Consider the following 25,870-nt stretch of genomic DNA (forward strand, 5'->3'; position numbering starts at 1 on the left):
CCTGCAGCTCTGTACGTATTTGGTTTTGTATGTCTCCTACATAGAACTACAAGGATAAAGCTTTTGTACTTTTGTACCGCTCATGAACCTTTTCCCCCTGATGTGAAGCAATGTTCTTGGAGCATTAAGTTAGTTGAGTCAGCTGATTTAGTCTTAATTTGGGTGGAGATGAATACTACTAATAATGGTTAACACTGGGCCTTTGCTTGTGCAAGCGACTTGCTATGGGCTCGCAGAATCTGTTTGGATAAAACCCACACTTCATCCTAATGCACATTGTATTCAAACACACTCTATCATTAACGATAATGGCTCTGTTTACCAGCTAGGATATGACTGCCGATCCCACACACTGTAGCTTCAATTTCAAAACAATAAGAGTTTTTGTTTTACCCTGTCTGTTATTAAATTTCGAATGATTATGCATACGGTTAAAGCGAATCCCAAACAACTAGGAATGATTTTGTGGCACTGTATAAAAAAGGAAAAGCCATTTTCTTTTAAAGGACACAGCAAAACTTTTTAGATGAAGCTTTAGATCACGTCAGTTGTTTTGGCAAGTAGAAGAACTAAAATATTGTGGAACCCACACTGTGCTTTTGGCGCTCACATAAATGAATAAAGTAGTTGGCCCCTCCCCAGAAAACAGTCCCTCATCTTCATTATCATGGCGAGTGTGTCAAAACGGCCGGTTGTCTAGACCTGTGGTTTTAAACTGCATTTGATTGGACGTTTCATTAATGAGCAGTTGGAGAATGGTCTGTGCATAGCAGGCAGACAGGAGAGAATGGATAATTACCTCACTCTCCTGAAAGGTTTTCCAGCCTGGTCCTTACACACACTGACAGACCAGAGAGAGTGAAAAAAGACGAAATTGCCTGGGTGCTTCACTTTGAGGTTTAGCTGACTGTTAGTATTAGTAGAGGTTGAATTGGAGGATAATGATGACAGGACATTTACAGGTTAGTGGAATGGTCGTCTGAAACTGATTTGACAAAGGCATATTGTCATGTTTCACTGCTCTCTTTGATTTCTTATGTTACCATACTGTCAGAAATGTTTTAGCATTTTGCAATCAAGATGTACTGTTAGGGCTTTTTAATGCTATTTTATTAAGACCACCATAGTCTCATTCAGACAGTTCATGGACCATCTAGTTGATATTTAATGCAAAAATAGCAGTACCTGGCTAAAATTGCTTTCTCCAACAGGTGTTTATTAGTCCTCAGAGAAACAAAATTTTGTGTACGAGGTACAGGGCTGCTTAAAATAATGTTTTGGAGGAAGATTTTATGTTTTGGACATCTTTGAAAGATATTCAAGAGTTTTGAGACTCTTAGTAAATGGGATATATTTTATCATATATCCCTGTTGAGAAGACCAGCATTGCAAGCATTGGTATGCTAATGTGCCTACTGGGCCTACCTTGGTCAAACATCTTTACAGAAGGACTGTGCTGAATAGACATTGTTGTTTACCAGCAAATATGGTGGTTATGTCAGAATTAAATCCACTTTAACAATCCCTTTTCATGTTTTCTGTTTAAAGGTTATTGTAATTGGCTTGGGAGAAGTTTAGGAAAAGGATCTTCCAACATGCCTTCACTGAGCAGGATTACTGAGGTAGGCTAGTTTATCTTTGTTAAAATGTGTATATACTGTAGTATAACATAAATATTATAGTATTATTGTTAATATTTTTAAGTATTGTTGCTTAAAAAAGGGAATAATTTGGAGGCACAACTTTTCAGAGAGTTTTTTTTTTTAGTGTGCTGATGGCATGTTTTACTTTAGTGTTAGACTTTCAGCACTGTAAACTCTTTCTGAGAAGTTGTTCCTAAATTCAACCCCTTAAAAACACAGGCAGCCATCAAAGTACTGCTGATATAACAAATTCAGCTCTTCAGTAATAAACAATTGCTGTCAGATTTAAAACTGCTTTATTTCAGTAATGCTCCTATTATGCATAATCCGTTTGATTATGATTTTACAATAAAAGTTTATTTCTTTTTAAACTATTTTTTTGTTGAATATCTGTTATTTTCCCAATTGAAAGGCTGAGTGTTTTTGTATTTTTTTTATTTTTTATTTTAAGGTCCTCTTTGGCTGTTGTGCCTTAGCTTGCTGTGTTTTTTCCAGCATTAAAGGGATGGTTCACAGTAATTTCAACCTAGCGTCCTTTGCACCATGACCTCGAGTCCTTTGCACCATGACCCCCCCCCCCCTAAAGTTAGAGCTTATTTAGAGATTTCAGCCGAATGGCTTAGTGCAGGCGCTAATGGATCCAAGGTTGTATCTCGTAAATTACCTCTCTAATAATGTCCGGAATGTATGGCGGCAAATCAATGCCAATAATCACCGAGCACACAACTGATGCTAGCGCGCGCGGTGAATGACTTCCGCGAGAGGATAACAGATCTACACGCGAAGAAACGGGAACTCGCGAGCTCATTCAAACCCTGCGCGCGCGCATGACATCATCTCAGCACGCAATACAAGCCCTCTCGCGCGCGCATGATCATTCCCCACATGCTCGCGCTTTATCTGCTCTCGCCTGCTGCTTTTGCTCGCTCGAACACTTTTATTTTTGGCAGTCGAGGGGCGGGACTTACTGTTTTAATAAACTCAAATGTCATTGGTTACTTTTCCCCTTTTCCAGAAGTCAGTTGCGATTGGACGCCTGTCCAATGACTCGTAATTCACTTGACTTGAGACATGAGACATCACTTCATTTGTTTTATTTATTGTGGTTTATTAATGTGTAATGTGATTTAATGCATTGTTAATATAGAATAGATTCTTACCAGATACTTTATTAACAGAAAGTCTTATTGCATTGTGTTGTTAAGAGATATTTAGGCTACAGACTAATGACGCATTTCCATGGTTATTAGCATTGCAAATTGACCAAATATTTTATACATTTTTAGGTAATATAAGTGTTTAATTATGTATTTTATTAAATGCAAAAGGGGTTCTGGCTTCTCAAGTTAAGATACAGTACACAGCATGAATTAGCTAAATGCCTTTTCAGAATTTGCTACAAAATATAGAGGAACAAAATTAAACCCAACAAATTATTAAACACAGCAAATTAGATATTAAAATATTATATAGTGATCTTAACCATCTAACTTTTTGTAAGCTAATAACCTAATAAGACAAAGTATGAGGCAAGTACAGTACACAGTATAAATGATTACACCCCATCTGAACATAACATATCTTTAAAAAATAAAATAAAAAATAAAATATGTCCTAGATAAAGAAAAAATTCTGAATTTGTTGGGTTTCAGAGGGGTGTAATCATTTATGCTGTGTACTGTATCTTAACTTGAGAAGCCAGAATCCCTTTTACATTTAATAGAAAATATAATAAATAAACCACTCAAAATGGACATAATAGTAATACACAGGATGATAACAAAAAGCTTACACAACAACTCTTGAATATTGATATAAACAAGTATAGATCTTTCATCCAAAGCCCTTGTTATATTTGCAACTATTTAATGGATATGTTTTACATTTCTGAGTTTCTCAGAACCAATATAATTTTGGTTGGGTAAACGTAAATAGTGGTGAATGGGAGTATAGTGGTAATGTAGTGGTGATATACAGCAAATACAGGTGAAACTCGAAAAGTTAGAACATCGTGCAAAAGTTCAAAATTAGAAACAAATTCAAAATTAGAATATTGTGAAAAGGTTTTCATAAGCTGTAAGCCATAATCATCAAAATTATAACAAATAAAGGCTTGAAATATCTCACTTTGCATGTAATGAGTCTATATAATATATTAGTTTTACCTTGTAAGTTGAATTACTGAAATAAATGAACTTTTGCACATGAACAATTTTTCGAGTTTCACCTGTATGACTTTACATTCCCATTTTTCTCCAATTTCTTTTAGGTATTTTAATGCCAATAACACAAATCACAGTGTTATGAATATAAAATGTAAAAATGTATACAAATTTGGGTCAGTTTGCAATGCTAATAACCATGGAAATGCGTCATTAGTCTGTAGCCTAAATATTTCTTAACAACACAATGCAATAAGACTTTCTGTTAATAAAGTATCTGGTAAGAATCTATTCTATATGCATTAAATCACATTACACATTAATAAACCACAATAAATAAAACAAATGAAGCGATGTCTCATGTCTCAAGTCAAGTGAATTACGAGTCATTGGACAGGCGTCCAATCGCAACTGACTTCTGGAAAAGGGGAAAAGTAACCAATGACATTTGAGTTTATTAAAACAGTAAGTCCCGCCCCTCGACTGCCAAAAATAAAAGTGTTCGAGCGAGCAAAAGCAGCAGGCGAGAGCAGATCAAGCGCGAGCGCGTGGGGAATGATCATGCGCGAGGGCTTGTATTGCGTGCTGAGATGATGTCATGCGCGCGCGCAGGGTTTGAATGAGCTCGCGAGTTCCCGTTTCTTCGCGTGTAGATCTGTTATCCTCTCGCGGAAGTCATTCACCGCGCGCGCTAGCATCAGTTGTGTGCTCGGTGATTATTGGCATTGATTTGCCGCCATAGGAATGGTACTAAACTTCTACAGTAGTACAAATAGGTTCTATACCCATAAAACGAGGCATTGGAAAGTTTTTCAGGAGTTTATTTAAATAACACTTGCCTGATGACTTATGCTACCGCTAATCCGACCGTCGAGGTCACTTTTGTGATTTGGGAAAAGCCCGTGAAAGTCCTTTGCAAAACTCACAAGTGTAAGGGAAAAGCTAGTGAATTTAACTCTCCATACAAATTTATTTTTTCCGAAGTGTTGACAACTTAGTGTTAACTAATAATTGTTGCAAACTGGTACTACCAACAAAATATTAGTGCGTTCTTGGAACTGGGCGTCGTTACATTACATCCTTACTGTGCGTTCACACCGGACGCGAATAGCGCGTCAAATTCGCGCCTGCCGCGTCTAGTTATACGCTTGACCACTTTGTGTCCATTCGCGCGTCAAGAGCGAAATTGACGCGCGTAAAAACAAAAGTTTGAAGCGAAATTTACGCATAATAATAATACATAATAAACATAATAATGTTTCATATAATCTGGATTTAGATACGGAATAAATAGCATTCAATACAAAATGAATGTCTCATATGTTGAAATCAAGTTTTTATGTGATAAAAGATTTACTTTGTTTTTACTTCACCACGTGACAGCAGCAAGCAGGCTCTTGATTGGTTAACGCGGCGCGAATTGACGCAGAAGTTCAGATTTTTCAACTCGGGCGGCAGACACGAATCCACGTCAAACGCGTGAATGCACAAAAAGCACTACATAAAATCATTCGCGCGTAACGCGTTTAACGCGCCAGATGCTCAATTTGCGGCATTCGCGCGAATGAGGCGTATTCGCGTCTACCGCGCCGCAGGAATTTTTTACGTGCGTAACGCGTCTTTGCATTGACTTAACATTGAAATCACTCGCGCTTGACGCGCTATTCGCATCCGGTGTGAACGCACCATTATGCATCGCTTTCTGCCAGGACTTTTACAGGCTTTTCCCAAATCACAGAAGTGACCTCGACGTCTGGGTTAGTGGAAGCATAAGCCATCAGGCAAGTGTTATTTAAATAAACTCCTGATGTACTTATAAACTTTCCCATGCCTCGTTTTAGTACATAGTACATTTAGTACGTTTTGAGTACATAACCTATTTGTACTACTGTAGAAATTTGGTACCATTCCGGGCATTATTAGTGAGGTAATTTACGAGATACAACCTTGGATCCATTAGCGCCTGCACTAAGCCATCCGGCTGATATCTCTAAATAAGCTCTAACTTTAATAATGTTCGACCAAGGGAAAAAAGCTTCTGGGGGGGTGTTTGGCTAGAGGTCATGGTGCAAAGGACCCTAGGTTGAAATTACTCTGAACCATCCCTTTAACATTTTCAACTTTTAAAAATCGCAGTTGTATTTTGTTATGCTTCTATTCAAACAAAAGAATGGAACAAACAGCTAATTCATTGTTTGGACAACCCTTTAGTTGATTTTGAAAGTATATAGTTACACATTACACATTGCTACCCTCATCCATCTAAAGTCGTTTATTTTGAATGTTTCTATCATATAATAAATATATTGATTTAATTAGTTAACTAGTTAAGTTTTGGAGGAAACTTTGAGCACAACTCAAGTCTTATGCTCAAGCCCTGCCATTGCAGACAGCAAGCCAAATCTATTTACTTTTATCACTCTTGTGGTTTGAAGATTAACACCAGTCAGTGGCCAGGAATATGTAACAGACTATTATACAGTAAATAAAGTGTTTTTTTTAGAGTCATCGCTGGGCTCTTTCTGTGGCGTTTGCTGTGTTTTTAAAAGCTACAGTTCATGTCCCTCAGGTCTTGTTGCAGTTGCAGAGAAATCACTACATTGGCTACCTGAGCCAGCAGAGCTATGGGAAATTCAAACTACTAACACACAAACTCATGTATACACAACAGACCACCTGCTTCCTTCTCAAGGGTCCTGTCCAGCACAGCATGAGGTTAGAACCAGCCACATCTGCCTTTGGTGTTCAGAGTAGAGCGCAGGAGAGAGATAAAAGAAAACTGAGCCTGAGGCCTAGCGAGAACAGTAGGAAAATCATTTAGAGATCCTGTCTCCTTGTGAGAGCACCTGCTGGAATCACAACAGGTTCCTTGTCTCAAACAAGCTAAAGACCCAGGGTATTATGATTGGGAAGAAATCTCATTATATTTAATGCTGTACATGCAACTACATGTCATGGTTTCAGTAAATATTACTCTTATTTATGTCACTCAATCAGAATTATCTGAGCACATTTGACGTCACATTAGAGTTTGGTTTCATGATCACTTGAAAAGGTTGGTCTGTGGTACAAACTAGGATATGGTTTGCAATAGGTATTGGTAAGCAATCTGTCCTAACTTGCACAAGTGAACCCCTACTGATAACATTCTGTATAATTTTTATCTTTGTATGCTCTGATCTCACTTTCAATACTATCATGCAACGGCAAAATGCAGTAGCAATTTTTTTTATTTTTAAACCCAATTGTATACATTTTATGAATTTTATACATTTTAATTAGTTAATAATTGTATTTCCTTTATTTTATTAATTGTTTTATTTTATATATTTTCTTCTTTTTTGCTCTTTGAAGCCCCTGTGATAACTGATATAAAATCAATCTAAATTCACTCATCAAATTTTTTCCCAGTGTCAGTGTTGGTTTAATTACTGCCTTTTGCTTTTGCAGCATAGTATATTGCATTTCTCATAGCTGTTTGTCTCGGAGTAAATTGCCTTTGGTGATTTTTGCATTCTTTGGCTTTCTTGCGTTGCATCTGGGGCAGACAAACACAAGTGTTGTTCTGTGTATGTGAAGTTTAAAGTGCTAAATCCAACGTGACAGAAACATGAATAAAACAGTGAAGCTGGCATCTTCTCATCCTTAGTTGTTATCCAGCTACAGTGCTATACAGCTGCTGCTAGTTCTGTTTGTATTCACGTTGATGTACTGCTTTTCAGACCCAAAAGTATATAGTGAACTCAGGTGAGTATTGTGGCAAGTGACAGATGAGGAGAATTTAGCATTCAGGATAGTGTTTTACTTTTCATTAATTTCCTGAGCCATGATTTACTTGCCTGACTTCTATGACAATATTTCCATGTTACATGTTAAATCGTGGTAATTAAAATGTCATCAGGGCTTTGTGATATGATTTAGTTCACTATCAGCCTCAGGTTCTAAATCTCATGCATTAGTAAACGGGCAAATCATCTCAAACACTCAAAAACGCTAATCGTTTAGTGCTTGACCTAGCGTGGGTGTGTTGGCGGGACTGTCTGTCTATTTATGTATAAATGCTGCTTCTGTCCTGTGGCTGGTGTAGTGTACTGACCTTCCCAGAGACCTGAGGGGTAGGGGGTTCAGAATCAGGGCTACTGACCAGTGAGGTCACGCTGGTGGGTAAAGCGTGGTGGAGCCATTCCAATCAAACACTCTGACCCCACCATTCAGTTCTCTACCCGTTTGCTTTGTCCCTTCCTCTCCATTTTGAATCATTCAGCCTTGTTTCCATTTTCAAGGACCAGTGAATCACGTTGTAACTACAGGGAGCGCTGACATTTAAAGAGACTGGATGAGAAGCAATTAGCATGCTTTGCAAAACAATTAGAACACACTGACTACACAGATGATCAAACACTGGCCCCGTAGAGTGTTTACTGAAACAGCCATCGCCCACAAGCGTAGCTCAATGACCACGCCTGAAGCAATCTACTGCCTCCTCAGCAAAATCCATCTCTTCTCTCTTTACATGTTCACCATATAGCAAATGCATATGTGAGTATGAGTAAATCAATGGTTGCATAGATATTCTTTGTGGGTTTTTTTTGTGGGGTTTACACAAAAGAAGATATTATAATCAAACAGTCAATAGCAGCCATTTCATTTCCATAGTAAGAAAAAAACAAAGTCAATGACTACTATCAACTGTCTGGTTACCCAACATTCTTTAAAATATCTTCTTTTGTGTTCAACAGAAGAAAGAAACTCATACAGGTTTGGAATAACATGAGGGTGAGTAAATGATGACAACATTTTTATTTTTGGGTGAACTATCCTTTTAATTAGACACACTTGATTCAACTCATCAGCTTGTTAGCAAAGACACCAAGATTTCAGATGAGTGTATCAATTGGCTGCGTTTACACTTGGCATTAACATGCGATCACCGTGATCCAATCAAGCAGATCGGATTATAAGCCAATCAGGACACAGTGCGTTTACACCTGTCCTCATCGAGTGGCTTCTGTATCTGGATAACAGATCGGATCTCACATTCCCGCGAAAACAAAAAAGAAAAAAAAGAAAGATGGCTCCGGTGCAAAGTCGACCTGAAATGGTGGGTTTTCTTTTAAAAACAGTTTTCAGTCGGGGGACATTTTACAAATTTTGCAAAATGAGGAAGATGAAGAGGCTGCAAGTACTAATAATGTGGATAGATGCTGTAATGGAAACGGTACAGAGAAACGTATGGGTCTGAGAACGTTGCCAGCTGTGGTGGGAAAAATACACATTCTTTACAGAAAATTAATGGTTCTGCAACTTGCAGGTGCAAAGGCAAACATTTCAGTATATTTGCGATGTACTTCGCACTTGACTGTATCGCAAAACCACACAGCTACGGGTGGCAGTGGGCCGGGTTTTGTGTGCCGTCCACCTGTGAAGTGTGATTGCGTTTACATTCCACTGAGATCCGATCACAATGCGTCCTCGACTACCTCCGAACCTGGACATGCTGATTAAATAACATTCCGATCAGAAGCGCGTTGTCTTTTCAATTGTACGTGGACAACATCCGGATACAGGTCGCATGTTAATGCCAAGTGTAAACGCAGCCAAATAAGATAGACATCAAGGCTGTATCTGAAACTTAGGTAGCTGACTTATTGCCTCGTTTCCCTATCAGGCAATGACTTTGCAGCCAGCGTTTGTGCACAAAGTTACCTGCTGAAACTGATTTTGGACTTCTGAGGCATTAATCTACAGTAAAATTGAGAGAAATTTGGTGATACAGTAACTAAGCAAATATTTTATATCTACAATAGTAATTTCTCGCTCGAAATGACATCAAAAGTGGAAAACATTGGCGAAAAATGTACATATTTTCACAAACTGACCACCATTCGCAACTTTCAGACATCCTCTTTAATTTTTAGCTCAACTGTCACAGAATGGAAAGCACAGGGTTGTGGGATTTCGAAGGCAGCATAAATGTATCCTTTGCTGCGTTTGATAACCCACAATCCTGTGCTTTCCATTCTGTGGTGAAGTGAAGCTAACATTGGATTCAGATATGCCTTGATGCCTGCCTACCTTAAATGCATCCTCCGAAGGCACCATTTTTAAGCTTTCGGATACAGCCCAAAAATGTACAGTGTTGGGGCTACTGCAGGACCAGGGTGGGGAACTAATGGTGTAAGTCATATTTTTGGACCAATTATATTTCAAAATGGGTGGAGCTACACTCCACAACGCCACTGAGTGTGGTTGCTTGTGCTCATAGCTAGTTTAACAAAGACTCTGCTTTACATTGAAGAAATTTATGCTGCACTTCATACCAAAAACAAGCTCTTAACTGATTCTTAACTGTGCCTTGTTAGTTGCCTAGTTAGGAGTTAAAGCACAATAGCAAAAATATGCTTATTTAATTTTAAGGGTCGTATAAAACTGTTGTTTTAAAAATAATTATATAATATAATAACTCCTATAAGTTAATTAATGAGCTCCTGTCCTCTTTGTTCACAGTGATGGAATACGGTGGAGTGAGCAGCTGCAGCGGTAAGGAAGAATGAATCGTGGAGTTGCTGGAAGGACTGGATGAAGCTACTGGGATAAGGTACCGGATCAGTGGTGTCATGAGATGCAGACAAAGAATAATAGAATCTGCATAATGTTCCCTCCCGTCTCCCTTAGTGCCACACTCTCCCGCCCCACAGGGCATTGTGGGTAATATATAGAGGTGCTCAAGATGTGCTGGGCTCATGCGATTGTTTATGGTAGAAATAAAGTGCAACATAAACTGCAAACAAAGCAGCCGGAGAGACGCTTAATGGCCTCCTCCTCCATCTCCTCTATACTGTCTTCCCTGTCTCTTGCTCTCTTTCTCTCTCTTTCTCACTCTCTCGCTTTCCCAGCTCACTTACATCATTTCTCTCCCTTTCTCTCTCTCTGTATTTTTCCTCTTTTAAACAAGAAGCTGGACCACTGAGATCATTTGCTATTTTCTGCCGGTCTCTTGACAACCTGACAGCAAATTACAGAAGCATTTTTTGTTGTTGGGTAAAATGTCTCTCAATGGTCATTTCATTAAAGCTCTTTCTATACTGTAAGCAATCCCCATCCCACCTGTCTTTGTTTGTGTGAGTGTGCGTGCAGGTTTATTGTCATATCTAGAGCCTCATTTGGATCTCGTAGTCCCAGACTCATAACCACTCACGACTATGAAAGGGCACACTTAATGACACTTTTCACAAGTCTTTCTGCTCTCTGTTTTGTACAGTTAGTCAAAGGACTTCGTTAAAGGTGATATGTGTAATGTTCTTTTCAATAGTGAAATACCATTTTCTTGTCCAGTTTAATGTGTAGAGACAACTCTAACTAAGCCATTTGTTGGTTGATTTCCCCGAAAAGTGTAAAATCTGTGGCTCTATGGCATTCATAAACATTGCTTTATTCGTTTGAGCCAAGAATGTCTGTAATATCTGTGGAAAGTTAACCATTAGCATTCATAGTCATCTCAGTGGCAGTTTTCCGGCTGGTGCAGCATCCTCTGCAAGTACACGACTTCTTTTCACGACCAATTCTGCTTTCTTTGCTAAGGGAATTTACACTGAACTTATTGAGCCAGTCACATGAGCTGTAAATGCCATTTGACCAATCACTCTGATCATGATGTCATCAGTCCCAAGCTCATCTGTTAACGGTAGCTGACAAGAAAAGTCCATTTCATGCTTTTAAGAGCCCTCCAAAAATTGGTCACTGGTAAAACACACATTATAATATAATTGAATATTTCAAATGTAAATATTTCCTGTAATAAAATCAAAATGCACATTTTAGCAGCCAGGTGGTGTAGTTACGACTGTAGTTACCAGCAGGGGCTAATCAGCCAAACTCTGAGCCCTAAAAGGGATAGATCATGCACAAATGAAAAAAAAAAAAATTCGGTTTACTCAACTGAATGTTTTTCCAAACCCATAAGACTTTGGTTAAACTTCAAAACACAAATTAAGATATTTTTTATGTGATGTGCCCTATGTATGTGTGTTGGAAATAAAAAAAAAAGCCTAAATTAAATCTGTTCATCATATAAATCAATCGTATATCTTCACAAGACTTGGATTAAACCACTTTATTCATATGGATTTGTTTTACAATGCCTCGATATATCTACTAAGTTCTGGTTACCTGGACTTTCAGTGGAAGGACAGAAACCTGTCAGGTTTCATTAAACATCTCTTCATTTGTGTTTCAAAGATTATCCAAAGTCTTATGGGTTTGGAACGGCATGCAGATGAGTAAATTATGACAGAATTTGTGGATGAACCAACCCTTGAAGTTCAACAAAGTGACACGTGTTTGGTGTCTCTCTATTTGTTTGTCTGCCCAATTGCAGAATGGAGGAGCACATTTTTGTTTGGATTTTAAAGGTTTTTGTGCATATGTATGTATGCATTTCTCAGTCATTCAGTTTTATTAAATACAGACTGCCCTTTTTTTGGCTAAAGAGCTAAATTAATGAGGTCTTTGATCTTGGCCTAGTTCTGGTCTGAATTTGTTCCTTGTCATTGCTGTAGATTATCATCAGCCTTGTTCCAATATATTTGTGTGTGGATGTCGTCTCATTTAGATGAATGAGAACTCGATATGAGCTCTTATATTAAAATATAAGTCCATAATGACAAACCAATTACAGAACTTTAATTCTCTTTAAACTTCCACCCATAAGCATCCAGTTATCCGTCCCATCATCACTGGTCCTATCAGTGACACTCAACCTTAAATATGCATTGTCAGCCATTAGTTTTAGTGTGGCACAGCATTGGTGGAGTGCTGGCATGGACATAGCGGCTAAACATAGATCTAAGTATGTAATGAGTTAATCGATTAGAGCTAGGCTCAAGGACTATGCAGTCTCATAACAGGGCTTCCACAGCACAGCTCTTCTTACAGAGGGAGTTCAGCTCTGATTATCAGAGGGGTTTGGCACTGAAATACTAGAGCTTACCCGTTCTCTGGATGTAATATTAGGAGCAAGCCACCAGAATGATTTCACATAGCACTGCCTAAATCCCTCATAATTGACTGCAAATCTGAGCAAACTAATCCAGTTTACTCCTCTATCTTTCCCTATCTCTTTTTATAAATGCGTGTAAGTGTGTGCATATGTGTATGTGTGCATATAAGAATGTTTAGATAATAAATGTTGATCAACCTAACTTTTTTTTTAGTCCCCATTTATGTTAAGGCTGTGTAATAAGTACAGCATGTTGATTCATTTGAAACCATGGAAATAAAATGTATTAGTCCTGTTTGAATTACAAACATCAGTACCTTCATATTCTCCACGCTAATATTATTTGCAAAAATATAAATCTCTGTTCAATTCCATTCAGCCTTTCCTTTTTTGTCTCTCCATTGTCCTTCTATAGTGTGTTTTAGTAATATCACACAAGCAAGACTTAGAGATACTGCCTATTTAACATCATCTACCTTTCAGCAAATGAGGTTTAAAACTGCTGGCTCCTTAATTAATATAATGATACAAACTGTTCAGCTTTGTCCCTCCCGTTTTTTTAAAGATTTAGCACGTTTGAATGCAGTTTGTCCAATCAGATTAGAGGATCCAGAACGGACTATCGTTTAGGATATGTTATGATATGATGAATGATAATCAGCTTTTTAGAAGCGAGAGGTCACTCATCATTTCCTGTCTGTCTTTGTTCCTCTTTTGGCCGTCTGGTTCGCAGCTGGATAAGATGAGACAAGAGGGCAAAGTCTTTGAGGGATGCAATAAAGATCTCTTCAGTTATCTAGTCTATTTATAGCCGGATCCCTGTACACTTTCTGATTTTGAATGTTCTTTGGGTTGACTTGTTGATACACATTATTTACTTTAGCTAGAGGTGTCAATGGTGTCTGCAGAGTGGTTTTGTAGTATTTTTGTTTGTTTTCACTCAGGCAGTGCCCTTTCCGGCTGAGCTGATTGAATGAAGGGCATTCTTTGAAATTAATGATTGTCTTGTTTGAGTGAAAAGCACTAAATATTCATGAAGTGAGCAAGAGAGAAACAGAGATAAAAAAAAAAATCAAGAGTGTGAGAGGCAGATAATGAGTCAATGTTTGTTCAGTATGTGAACCAAAGTTACTGTCACCATATATTCTACATGACCAAAAGGAATGTGGACACCCGAACACCACACTTTGAACGTTTCATTTTTAAACCATGAACATTAATTGGAAGTTGGCGGGGTTGTGCACCATTTAGAATTCAATTATTCAATTCCGAGAGCTGATTTGAACTGAGGTAGCAAATAGGATGCAGAATTAAATTTGAATGCAGTTTTAATTCGAATGTAAAGAATTCAAATGAATTGAAATTCAAGGAAACTCACTTCATTTTCCCGTTTCCTGTGGGGCGTGGCCAGTTAAATTCAAAGTCACACTCTGAACTGAAACGGAGCCAATTTGTTTGTTGGTCTCAAACAATGGTAAAGTAGCTGCAGTGTAGAAGTGGTATGACAGATTCTGACTGATTATGTTGAGCTGGTCTATGATTGGACAGTACTAACAGGATTGTTTCTACCTGTTTCCGATCTCATATGGACTGAAGACATGAGAGCCTCATTTGCTGGACAAATGGATTATTTTTGTTGTGTGTGTGTGTGTATGTCGCTTGCGCCTAATGAGGCAGCAGGACACACAGAGGAGAGAGCTGCTATACCTGCACAGCATGGACAGTCAGCAGGGGTGGACGAGAGTTTAGCAGTACACACACTGTGCAGAGCAGCTGTCATCACATCCGCTTATACACACACACACACACTTTCATACTGAGGTGTGGCTGCTGAAGTTTAGAGAAAAGAGAGGCAGATGCTGTTGGAACCGGCGCAGTATGGAGCCCCTTGTTTTTCACATTAGACACACACACACTCACACATACAGCTGGCTGGGTTGGAAGAAGTACAGGTTGAACGTGACTTATTATCTATGCAGTGCAATTTGTATACTTCCTCTTTCTGTACCTTTGTGTGTGCTTAATAAGAAATTTGTCACAATTTTATACACAAGTAAAATTCTACATAGCACCTGATAGAATCAGTGTGAGCACAGTGACAAGGCTTGCACGTAAAATGTAAATCTACAGAAATTGCAAACTCGAGCACAAAAAAATATGATTGTGCACAAAAATCCACACGTTTTGTGGAGAAATAACTAAACGTGTCCTGACAGGTCTCACACACCCGGAACTGACCACAAGCATGAGTTCTGTTCTGTTCTGCACACGCACGCAAATCTGAACACACACAAGAGCTGAAATTTTCACGAACACGAGTAAGTTTTGACAGAGGACGGGGTCCAAACTTATGTGTTAACACATGCTATTGGCTGCTGGCCTTCTCTGAAACTCTTATTTTGATTGGCTGCTTGAATTACCTTAACGATGTCCTCCTGTTGTGATTGGCTGTTGTTGGCCCTCTCTGAACAAAAATGCTCAAAACGGGCTGTGTTGGGAATGGGATTGGGATTGGGATGGCAGGTGTCTTGATGAATCAGGTCCTCCCTCGAAATCTGGTCTCCATCAATTCAGGTAATGATTATACTAAGTACATATGAACTAGAGATGCGCAGATGAGCTCCAACGTCACCCGAATCCGCAGCCAAAAACAAATCCAAAAAGCATCAATAATTTTCTCTGATTTAAGTATCCGCACACGATGGTCAAATTACAATTATTCTTATGTGTTATGTGTGATGATAAATTAATGATTCATCCTCGTTAACCAATTCGCTAAAACGCTCCCACATGGTACTTTTCTTTCTTTCCTTCCTTTTGTTTTGTTTTTAATTCTCCTTTTTTACTTCACTCATGGACCTGCTCCATTTCTGCTTAAAAAAGCGGACCCCGCGCAGCGTATATCTTAAAGAGAGTGCAAATTAGTGCCTGTCTGCCTGGCGTGAAAAAAAATTACATTTTAGACATGCTCATATTTTAGCGAATGTATAGTTAAAATTTTCATTAATAATGATTTATCATATCCACCCGTGACCCACCCGAAATTTATCAGAATGTTATTTTTATTACTTGACCCGCCCGATCCGCGGATTATCTGCAGCAGTTAAACCGTGATCCGCGCATCACTAATACGAACGATATGTGTAAAATATGTATTGGTTACTATATAGTGCATAGTAAAACAAAATGAAAGTTTCTTTCACTTGATAAACTGTTAATTAATTACTTAGCATAATAATAATAATAATAGCCTATTAAGTGAATAATTGAACATCATTATATTCTTTTTATTACTAAAATATTTGGACATTTAACAATATAAAATGTAATTGCATTAAAAAATGATTGTCTTGTAGGGCAAGTGCAAATGATTGTATAAACTAAGCTATCAGTCTAATTTGGGTATGCTAGTACATAAGCTAACTAATACAGACATTAATGGTCATTATAATGTGGTTCAAACAGCATTTATCATAACATGATTTTGTAGGAATTGTAATCAGGTGCTAAAGAAAGTACCCATTAAAAGTAATTTGAGCCGATGGGATTCCTTGGGGTCCTAATGGAGACCTGAATTCGAGGAGGACCTGATTAGTCCAGGTTGATGCTGGAAGAGGTGCTAGTGAGGCCAACAGGAGGTGCTCACCCTGTGGTCTGTGTGGGTCCTAACGCCCCATAGTGACGGGGACACTGTACTGTAACAAGCATTATCCTTCGGATGAGACGTTAAACCATGGTCCTGACTCTCTGTGGTCATTTAAAATCCCAGGATGTCCTTCAAAAAAAAAAAAAGAGTAGGGGTGTAACCCCGGCATCCTGGCCAAATTTGCCCAGTGGCCTCTGTCGATCATAGCCTCCTAATCATTCCTATACTGATTGGCTTCATCACTCTGTCTCCTCTCCACCAATACACAGGCGCAATATGGCTGCCGTCGCATCATCCAGGTGGATAGATACTGCACATTGGTGGTGGTTGAGGAGATTCCCCCTTCTATGTAAAGCACTTTGAGTGCTGAGAAAAGCGCTATATAAATGTAACAAATTATTATTATTATTGTCACCACACAGGCAGTTTTCTTTCTAAGGTCAAATAGTGCATCTTTGTTGCTGTAAGATTCTTTGTGAATTGGAGCAGCAGCGTACTGCGAAAGCCCTGAGAGGCCATGCATTATTATTTTTTCTTTAAAAAATGTATTACGTTAAAGGAATATGTTTTGTTTGTTTTTTAGTTCTTATGCCTTATTAGCTGTATGATTCTGTGCATTGGAGCAGCAGGTTTCCATTTAAGTTTGTTTTTCATTTAGCTGTTTTTTTTAAATCATTTAATGCTATATAATTTTTTCAAAGAAAGTTGTACTTCATCAATAGTCTATTTGTTTAGTCTTTACTACTTTTATTTTATTTATTTTTTTACTTAACTTTAAGTTAAGTTTTTTTGTTGCTTGGATATTTTCAATATTATTATTATTATTATTATTATTATTATTATTATTATTATTATTATTAGATAGATAGATAGAGAGAGAGAGAGAGAGATTAAAAATACATTATTTAAACCTGAGAAATAAAATTATGACCTACTGTACCATAAATAAAAAAATAATTTAAAATAATCAATCTGTAAAAATGTTATTCAACTTTTCAGTCTCCCCACCCACCCCCGCCCCCCTCTCTTCTCCTCTCCTCTCTTTTGCCATTTTGAATGCCTGATGTGCATTTGTGGCTGACAGTGAGTTTTCACATACTGCTGTCAAAAGTGATTGGAGAGATGATGGACAGACAGACAGATTTCCACCGCTTGGCTCTCTTTTGGCATACAGAGCAGCCACACCACAGCCAACGGTTCAGACAGCAAAAAACTCAAACTGTGGCGCTCTCTTGATCGAGATGATGTCTTAAGTCTCAGCGTCTCACATTTATGTCCTTCTGGAATTTTCCTCTGGTCATCCATCCCTTATCCATCCTTTTCCTCCTGAGTGACAGTTCGATGTTAATCCTCAGGGTCAGGGGGTGGCTCACCCCTCCTTGCTGTCGTTGTCCTTGGCCCTGTTTCTTAATTCATCCAGCACTCATTACACATGCCGCTGTGTGTCTGAGACAAGTGGCCATTTGAAACATGCTGCTGTGAGCACGCCTCGGTGGCCAGCGGTAATTAACAACACACATCTATACCTCCTTTTGTGAGACGAGATATGATGGACTTGACGCAAGGAGAGATGATTGAACAGGAAGAGTTTAAAAGGTGGAGATGAAAAATAAATAAGAATATGAGGAGAAGTTGATTGACCATGGGGTGTGGACATTATTTCACAACATCTCTATGGCCTTGAATGTGTGTTCCTTGCTCCTGTCATCGTCACAGAATATGCATTAATCTGTTATAACTTCCATAGACTACCTACATAGTCTGAATTCTTCCAAGAAAACTGTGTAAATGTGTTTGCCAGAGGTCACTGGTTACCAGTATGCTCAACTCTTAACTATTGCTTCCGTTTTCACAGTCAGGACAGGTCACCTCTGGCTGCCACCCATTTTTTCCCAGGCTGTGAAAGATCGGCAACCTTTTTGTCTTTCAGTTGCGCTGTCCACATTCCGGGTCAGTCTGTCAACTTTGCTATTTGAGAAGAGGCGGAATTTTAATTTCTGCTTTCATGCCATGAATGAATCACTGTGGGCTGTTTTTTTTTTTTTTTTTTGCTGTTAAATATTCTAGCAAAGGCTTCCTGTCCAGCAGGCCATGTCGGTCAGATGTTAACTATGCAGCTCAATGAGATGAGGATTGAATCTAGTGCATTTAGGAGGAGATATGTCACTTCTGGGTGGGAAAAATTATGGATTCAGCATGTTTGGCTGTGTAAAAATATGCATAAATGCTGACATGTGATTGGCAGGGCTGGTTGGGAGGAATGTACTTGGCTAGGAAGTATATAACATAGACATGCATAAACATCTCGTGTACACTATGTAATCTTGCACAAGGGTTTAAATCAGGAGTTTATCAGAGCAAAAGAGGGTTTGCATCAAATGATGATAGCATTGAGCAAATGAAAAGCCTGTTATTCATTTACTTTCGATTTTGAACGATTCCTATAATACAAAACCGTTTTCTCTTGGTCCACTTCTCTTGGACATCACATGCTTAAAATAGCCCATATCTACGTAATTTATTTTTATTCCAAACTTCCCCTTCTAACGTCTCTCTCTCTCACTCCTTCGCTTCTTCATTTGATATCTTTTTAGTTTTGAGATCTTTTGTCTTTATCATTTGCGTTTCTGTGGTGCATCTTTTCACAGCAGGAATGATATCAGGCGAACAGGATCTGGAGGCAGCACTCAATCCCGAGTCCAGAGGGTGGAGGAGATGCTGTGATGTGTCCGTGGTTGTGGTGGGTTCACGCTGAGCTGGGAGATTGAAGAGGGATACTCCAGAGCACACTCTCCATGAGCAAGGGAGGAAAGAGGAAAAAGAGATCTGTGATGTAGTGAGATGAAGGAGAAGGAGGGATAGATGATGTGGTGCAGCGGGTGGGGACGCTCCCGTAAGCTGGATGATCACAGCCAAACCGCCCCCCCCTTGTCTCCAGCCTCACTCCAAAACATCCCTAACAGATCAATCCATTACTTACTGAAACAGACCATGGCCTGTCTGTGATTTTTGTCTGGTGGTCATGCTGAGTTTTCTCTATAGTTCTCAAAGCAAGTAAATGTAAGCAGAAAATGAGAGGTAATATTAGATCAACATGACATGCAAAGGCAATGTCTTGTCTTTTGGGTCTGTCTCAAGTAAATAAGTAAAATTTTGCTCATATCCGGTTAGGGGTTGCAGTTGCACAGACTAGTCGACTACTCGACTTTAATGCTCAGCCATGATGCTTTAAGCCTGACTTCGACTAGTTTCTGATCATAGCCTATAGAGGGCGCAACAGGATAAGACATTTTTGAAGTCCACTTTTACACTCCGTTTCCAGCAGTTAAAATGACAAATAAATGCATACACCGAGAGGTCTCCACAAGATATGTTTGATTATACCATCTGGATTCTCAAAACTGATCAGGTGAATGAACATTTTAAACAACTTATTAGACACGTAAGTTAATCGCTGTTCTAAACTAATGCGCTGCTGCATTGTAATGCGCACACACATACAGATAGTAGCTCACACATCACATGCAGATTCCGCGCACACAGAAACATTCAGTAGCGTAGAAATGTATTGTCAACACTATTCTGTGATTCATCAATAAAATAGCTTAGAAACTGAAAGGTTCTAACATGTATTTCTTAGTAACTAAACTGTAAAGAGACCACAGTAGAGAGACGCTGCTAGGTGGAATTAATTCACACGCAAACGCTGTCTCACTAATGCATTCATAAAAATTTTATCTATACTGTGCTATATCTGTATCTGATTTAGAACGAGCAGAAATGTGTGAGAAATATAACAACCTAAAGACAAATTAACTGATTAAAAATAAGCTGTTATGTAGGAGCAATAGCCTTGTGGGAAGCACTGTCATATGCCATAGCTATGCACAAGGCAACCCGCATTCTAGTCTCATCTCAAGGTTCAGGCTTATTTGTACATTAATGACGTCATCAGCGACTAGTCGACATTGACTCGACTTTAATCACATAAATGCCGAATTTGTTTTGCTGGGTCACGGCACCAGAAAACCAGCAGCAACAAAACAAACGAACGAAACAAAGAAAAAATACACAGTAAGCAAACTTCTGACCTTGTTGGCCACTGGTGTCTATAGCAACAGCCGAATGAACCACAATTCATAACACAAGATACTATAGGAGAATTAAAGTAAATTTAGCTTTTTGACTTTCCTTTTGTTAATGAGTGTTTCTTCAACTTTAGGCACATTTACTTTATATTTGAAAACTTCCTTGGAATCTTTTTACATTCATGCATTTTGGCAGACACTTTTATCTAAATTGGCATTGCATTCAAGCTACACATTTTATCAGTTTTTGCTGTCCCTGGTAATCAAACAAATGACCTTGACATTGCTAGTGCCATGCTCTATTGTTTGAGCTCAAAGGCTTTTTTACCATGCCTTCATTTATATTTGCTAATTTTCAAATGGCCTTTACGTAGCCTTTAGATTTTGTTTACCCTTGTACTTGACCTTGAAATCCTAACTTCTAAAATATGAAAATCCATCATAAAATATGGATTAATGCAAGTGTGAAACTAGTCCCACAGTTGTGACATAATTTCCATCCAGATGTAGTGGAAATTACTCCTGTGGTGGAAATTCATGACTTTTAGAAGAAGAAAAAAACAGAATTCTCTTGTAATGCATGTATATTTACTGTAGAACATTGTTAGTGGTCAAAAGACTACTATTAAAACATTGAAACATATTTTAACAGTTTATTTTATAAAACTCCACTGGTCTAAAAGTGTCCATAATAAAAAAATAAAATAAAAAACGCCTTACTAACAACAACAAACAAATTCTGTTCATTTATGTACTTGAATATCTTGGTCCTTTGTATTTTACTTTCACATGCTCAAACCTAAGGAGAGAATGGCGCAATCATTTCCTGATCAAATTTTTTAGCTACAGAAACATATTTGTCTGTCCTCCTCAATGACCTTCTCTCATCAAACACATGGCAAGAGAGGGAGGGATTGAGAAAATAAGCACATTTAAAAAAAAAAAGAAAAAGCAGTAAATTTCTCTCTCTACTCTACACTGGCCTTGGGCTGTCTCTTCTGTTTGCAGAAGGTCTTGAGCTCGATGAAAAGACCCATTGGCAAATACACCGGCATGCTCCCAGAAGTGCTTGCGTGTCTCTTTTGTGTGTTTGTCTTTGTATGTTTGGGTACATGTTTGCATCTCTGTTTGTGTGTATGTGCGCACTGCGCCACACGCTGCTGCAGCCTTGTAGCCTCCGCATCAGCCTTCAGGAATGGGATCCTACACACATTCGCAATACTTTCTCTTTTGTTCCTTTCAAACAAGTGGCAGACTGCTTTAATAAAAAAAAAATGTGAATCTGCTCTGAACAAAGATCTGGCTTCACGGTACTGCAATATTGAAACAGCCCAGAACACTGTTTCTGCCCTGCCGAAACAAACTGCTTAAACCAGCAAATGGTTTCCTAGTCTAGCTAAAGTGGTTAGACTGGTCTTGGTTGATGGCTTTATAGTGGTTTTGGGTGGGAAACCAGCTAAAGACCAGCTTGGCCAGACTGGCAGCTGAATTTGCACTACAAATAATAACTACAAATCTGTCTAAGTCTGTCTAGATCTAAGTTATGTTTTTCTGTCATGCTTTATTTTTATTCGTTAATAAAATAATGTAACATTTTATATTTTCCACTGGCCTACACTTGGAATCATTCAGTTCTTTTATATTCTCCCATTTTCTTCATTTCTGATCCCAACTAGCATTTGAATATTTGGAAGACACAGTAGCCAGATTCCTTGTTGTTTAATCTCTTGCTAGGAGACAAGCTTAAACCAGCAAAAAGCAGCAAACCACATTTGGCCCGTATAAGATGTTTTAAGCAGGATGAGTCTCAGATTCAAAGATTTGTCTTTAAAATATATCTTGTTTTTATATCTTTTCTTTTTTCCATCTTTCTAAACTTGATTTCGCCCTGTGTCACTCTCCATCTCTCTGCCTGCACCTCTGTACTCAAGTATAGATTTGTCTTTATATGTTACAAAAGAGCACACAGAATGCCTGTCATTTGAAAGGTTACCTGGCTAATAGAATTGCCCTGTATACAGGGATTGGTATACTAGGACAGATTGAGTCTGTCTGCTCCAAAGTGTGGCGAGAATATTTCTAATCCATCTGTTTAAATGTTTCAATTTAATGTGTGGTTTTCAAGCAGCAATGTGCAGAGGGAACAGATCTAAGACAAGCAACAGTATTGGCTCAGCCTTTTTAAAAAGTCATGAAGTATCCATTATTGAAGCACCAGTCCAAATGGCTTCTTTTCCCTATGCGCAGATTTCCTCCTCCTTTATCACAGGCTTTGTTACATGTTTTTTAATCTAATACCACTGGTGCACAGCAGTCTGGTGGGAAATTACCTGTGTCATATGTCTCCTATAGTCTGTCAACACAAGAGTATAGTGATTATAGTCCCTGAGATGCCTTTGAGAAGTGTTTCGCATTTATGTGGTTGGGATATTGATTGTGGAAATTAGGTTGATGATGATGGTGAAATTGGTTATGAGAGAATAAGAGAGAGAGATGCAGAATATATTATGAAATAGAATATGGTCATTATTGCTAAGCAGCAGCTGTTTGGTAACCAATCATAAAGTCAGTAGTAAATATTTTAGTTAATACAATTTTTTTTATTGTAAATTATTTCTTGCTGTTTTCAGCATGAGAGCCTCCGAGAGAAAGTTTGATGGGTTATCAAAAAAAAAAATGAAATGATGTTATTTTGAAATATGGCCAATACAGTTCACTCAAAAGAGTTAAATCTAAATTAAAAATCAAATATTGTACACTATCTATTTTCTTTATATTTTCATGCTGCTTGAAGTATCAGATTGTTAGCATAGCAACATGCTGACACCATTGCTGTGTGAGGAGTGCTATTTGTATATTGAATTTCTGTACTGTAACTTGACTTTCACCCTCCGATTTTTTTATTTTTTTTGTCAAGGCCAAAAATAAAATCAAAATGCAAGAGGTTCCTGGAGAAATTTTGTGTGACTCCTTGGTACTTTTAAAGCAATGTATTTATAATGACCCATAAAGAATTTACTTACAATACATCTTACTGTATATTAATTTTATTAATAAAACAAATGGAAGTGATTTGGCAAGTTAACTGTAAGGTTACAAAATTGCAAAGAACCAACAGGAAAATAAACGTGTGCCTGTACTAGCAGCATACTTTATTGTGTCAATGAATACAAACAAGTAAATGAATACAAACTTCAGCATATTCTGAATGTCTAAGGTTTAATAATAGACTTCTAACCAACATCCCCCTGTTATGTGCAATGATCAACATAATCCTTCAGACAAAAAAAAACAAATAAACATTTTGCTGTAGCAAAATCACAAACCGCTTTCATTAAAAAATATAGAATTATAGCAGCTCTCATATAAAAATAATGCTTGTGGACTTGATTCTGAATAATTAGTAACATACAAAGCCGCACTTATACACAACTAAATAATAAAGAGTTATGACTTGAAATTTTTGCTTTATACCACAATCAAAAACAGCTTATACAAAAAAGTAAATGAACATCTGCATAGAGCACAGTCAAAATGTAACTGTATGTGACTGGCATTGCACTGATACACACTGTGACTGTGGAGGGCAGTACAGTAAACTTACGTACAACGTACGTAAAACAGATCGGTTTACAGCATATTGATGTGAAAACTAAACAATACAGAAAGCTGCTCTCATACAAAAAATACAAAATAGGTCACAATGAAATTGCCAATTTTCCATACGTTAGCTTTTAACGAAGATGGTGCCGTTCGGATTTCGCGCTCAGCCATCATGCATCTCTGTTATGTGCACGCCACAGACTGTCCGTGTCCGGGCACTGCACATGCCCGCTTCAGAGTTCCACTATATACACATATACTGTTATGTTCGATTTCCTGCCACACATTATAGTTTTCTCATTTGTAACCCTGGAAGAAAATAATCAGATTCTTTTAGCATTTTAATAGGCACACAACGCCTATCGTTTAAACACGTTCGCCCACTTCCATTCCGTCACTTCGTCAGTACAAACACACTTTTACACCTGCTGAGTGAACACACACAGGAGTGGGACTTGCGTATGCAGTCTCATGCTTTCAAATAAGAGTGTGAGAAGCTTCACCATCCGTTTTTCGCACCCTTGTCCTCACACCCCTGCTCAAGGTGTGTTATGTATTCCGGTGCATATCTGATTTTAGATTAGAAGGGGGGACAATCAAAATAAAATCTTACGAATATCTATCTGTGACTTTTTTATTGTATTTACTTTAAATCGCGAAAACCACTGTGAACTATGAAATCTGAACGATAAATTATTTGATATCATAGTATCAGGTTTTCGTAAACCAGTGTAAAAAGCTCAGTGTTTGTATTAGCTAGTCTTTAAGGATATAAAGTCAATCTTATGGCACTGTACTTTTTTGACTCTTAAAACAAAATCTTTTTATTCTATGAAACATTTACATTATCAAATGTCAATCATGATTACTTTTCTTAGAGAAGCATGAGTGTGCTTTTTGAGGGATTTGTATAGATTGGAGAATAAGTGAGGGGTAAACTGTGAGCGGTATTTTACTGCTTTAAAATAGTGTGAGCGCAGTCACCATCCCTCCCTCCGAATCGCACACTGAAGCTTCCAGTAACACGGAATCAAGTAACACAAAAGACTTTATTTTTTTAATTCACTGCTCTTTGTGTTTACCTCCACTTCCTATGGTTCAAGGTGAGAACGAGTTGCTATGGTTGCATTGCAGTGATCACTCCACCTATTTCAGTATTTCAATAATGGTTTTTTTTTTTTTTTTTTTTCAATCCTTGTTTCAAGGGCATTTCTGTAAGAGTGGAATGAGGATGCAAAGGCGTCTTGCTAATACTGTTTGGAGAGTGTTTAAACAGAACGATAGTTAACTTTTTCGATGGTCCACTTTAGATATACTCTCTTAGTAACTTTGCAATTACACTCTCTCTAATAAAGTGTAACTGAAAGACGAGGAAGAGAGACTTCATTTTTTTGTGGTGAATGTGAGTGGATGAAAAGAAGGTGTGTGTGTGTATTATATTATATTATATTATATTATATTATATTGTATTAGCCTTTGCACTTTCCATTCCTTGACTTAAATACATCAGGATGTCAATGTCAGTTGGATGGATTGTATGTGGACTCAGTTGTGTCTTTTGAGTGTTTTGACAGTTGGCATTTAACTGACCTTGCTTATAAAGAGAATTTGTTATTTTCTAGAAGTATAGTTAAGCCTAAAAATTACCTCATCCTCATGTCATTTCAAACCTTTATGACTGCTATTTTAAGTCTTCAAAAGCTAAAGAATTGCATTGTGTGAGGAAAACA

The 25,870-nt window shown here is 38.0% G+C and overlaps 1 long non-coding RNA gene across 3 annotated transcripts in view; it reads left to right on the top strand.

Annotated features, from left to right (window-relative positions):
* LOC307160830 overlaps positions 1-25,870 on the top strand; it is a 94,056-nt gene that overhangs the window by 35,790 nt on the left and 32,396 nt on the right. For all 3 annotated transcript variants that reach the window (XR_013821646.1, XR_013821647.1, XR_013821648.1), the window contains one exon: positions 10,313-10,403. This is a non-coding gene — a long non-coding RNA (uncharacterized lncRNA). The remainder of the gene's footprint in view (positions 1-10,312; positions 10,404-25,870) is intronic.

Source organism: Squalius cephalus (assembly GCF_949319135.1).
Source record: "Squalius cephalus genome assembly, chromosome: 6".
Taxonomy (NCBI): domain Eukaryota; kingdom Metazoa; phylum Chordata; class Actinopteri; order Cypriniformes; family Leuciscidae; genus Squalius; species Squalius cephalus.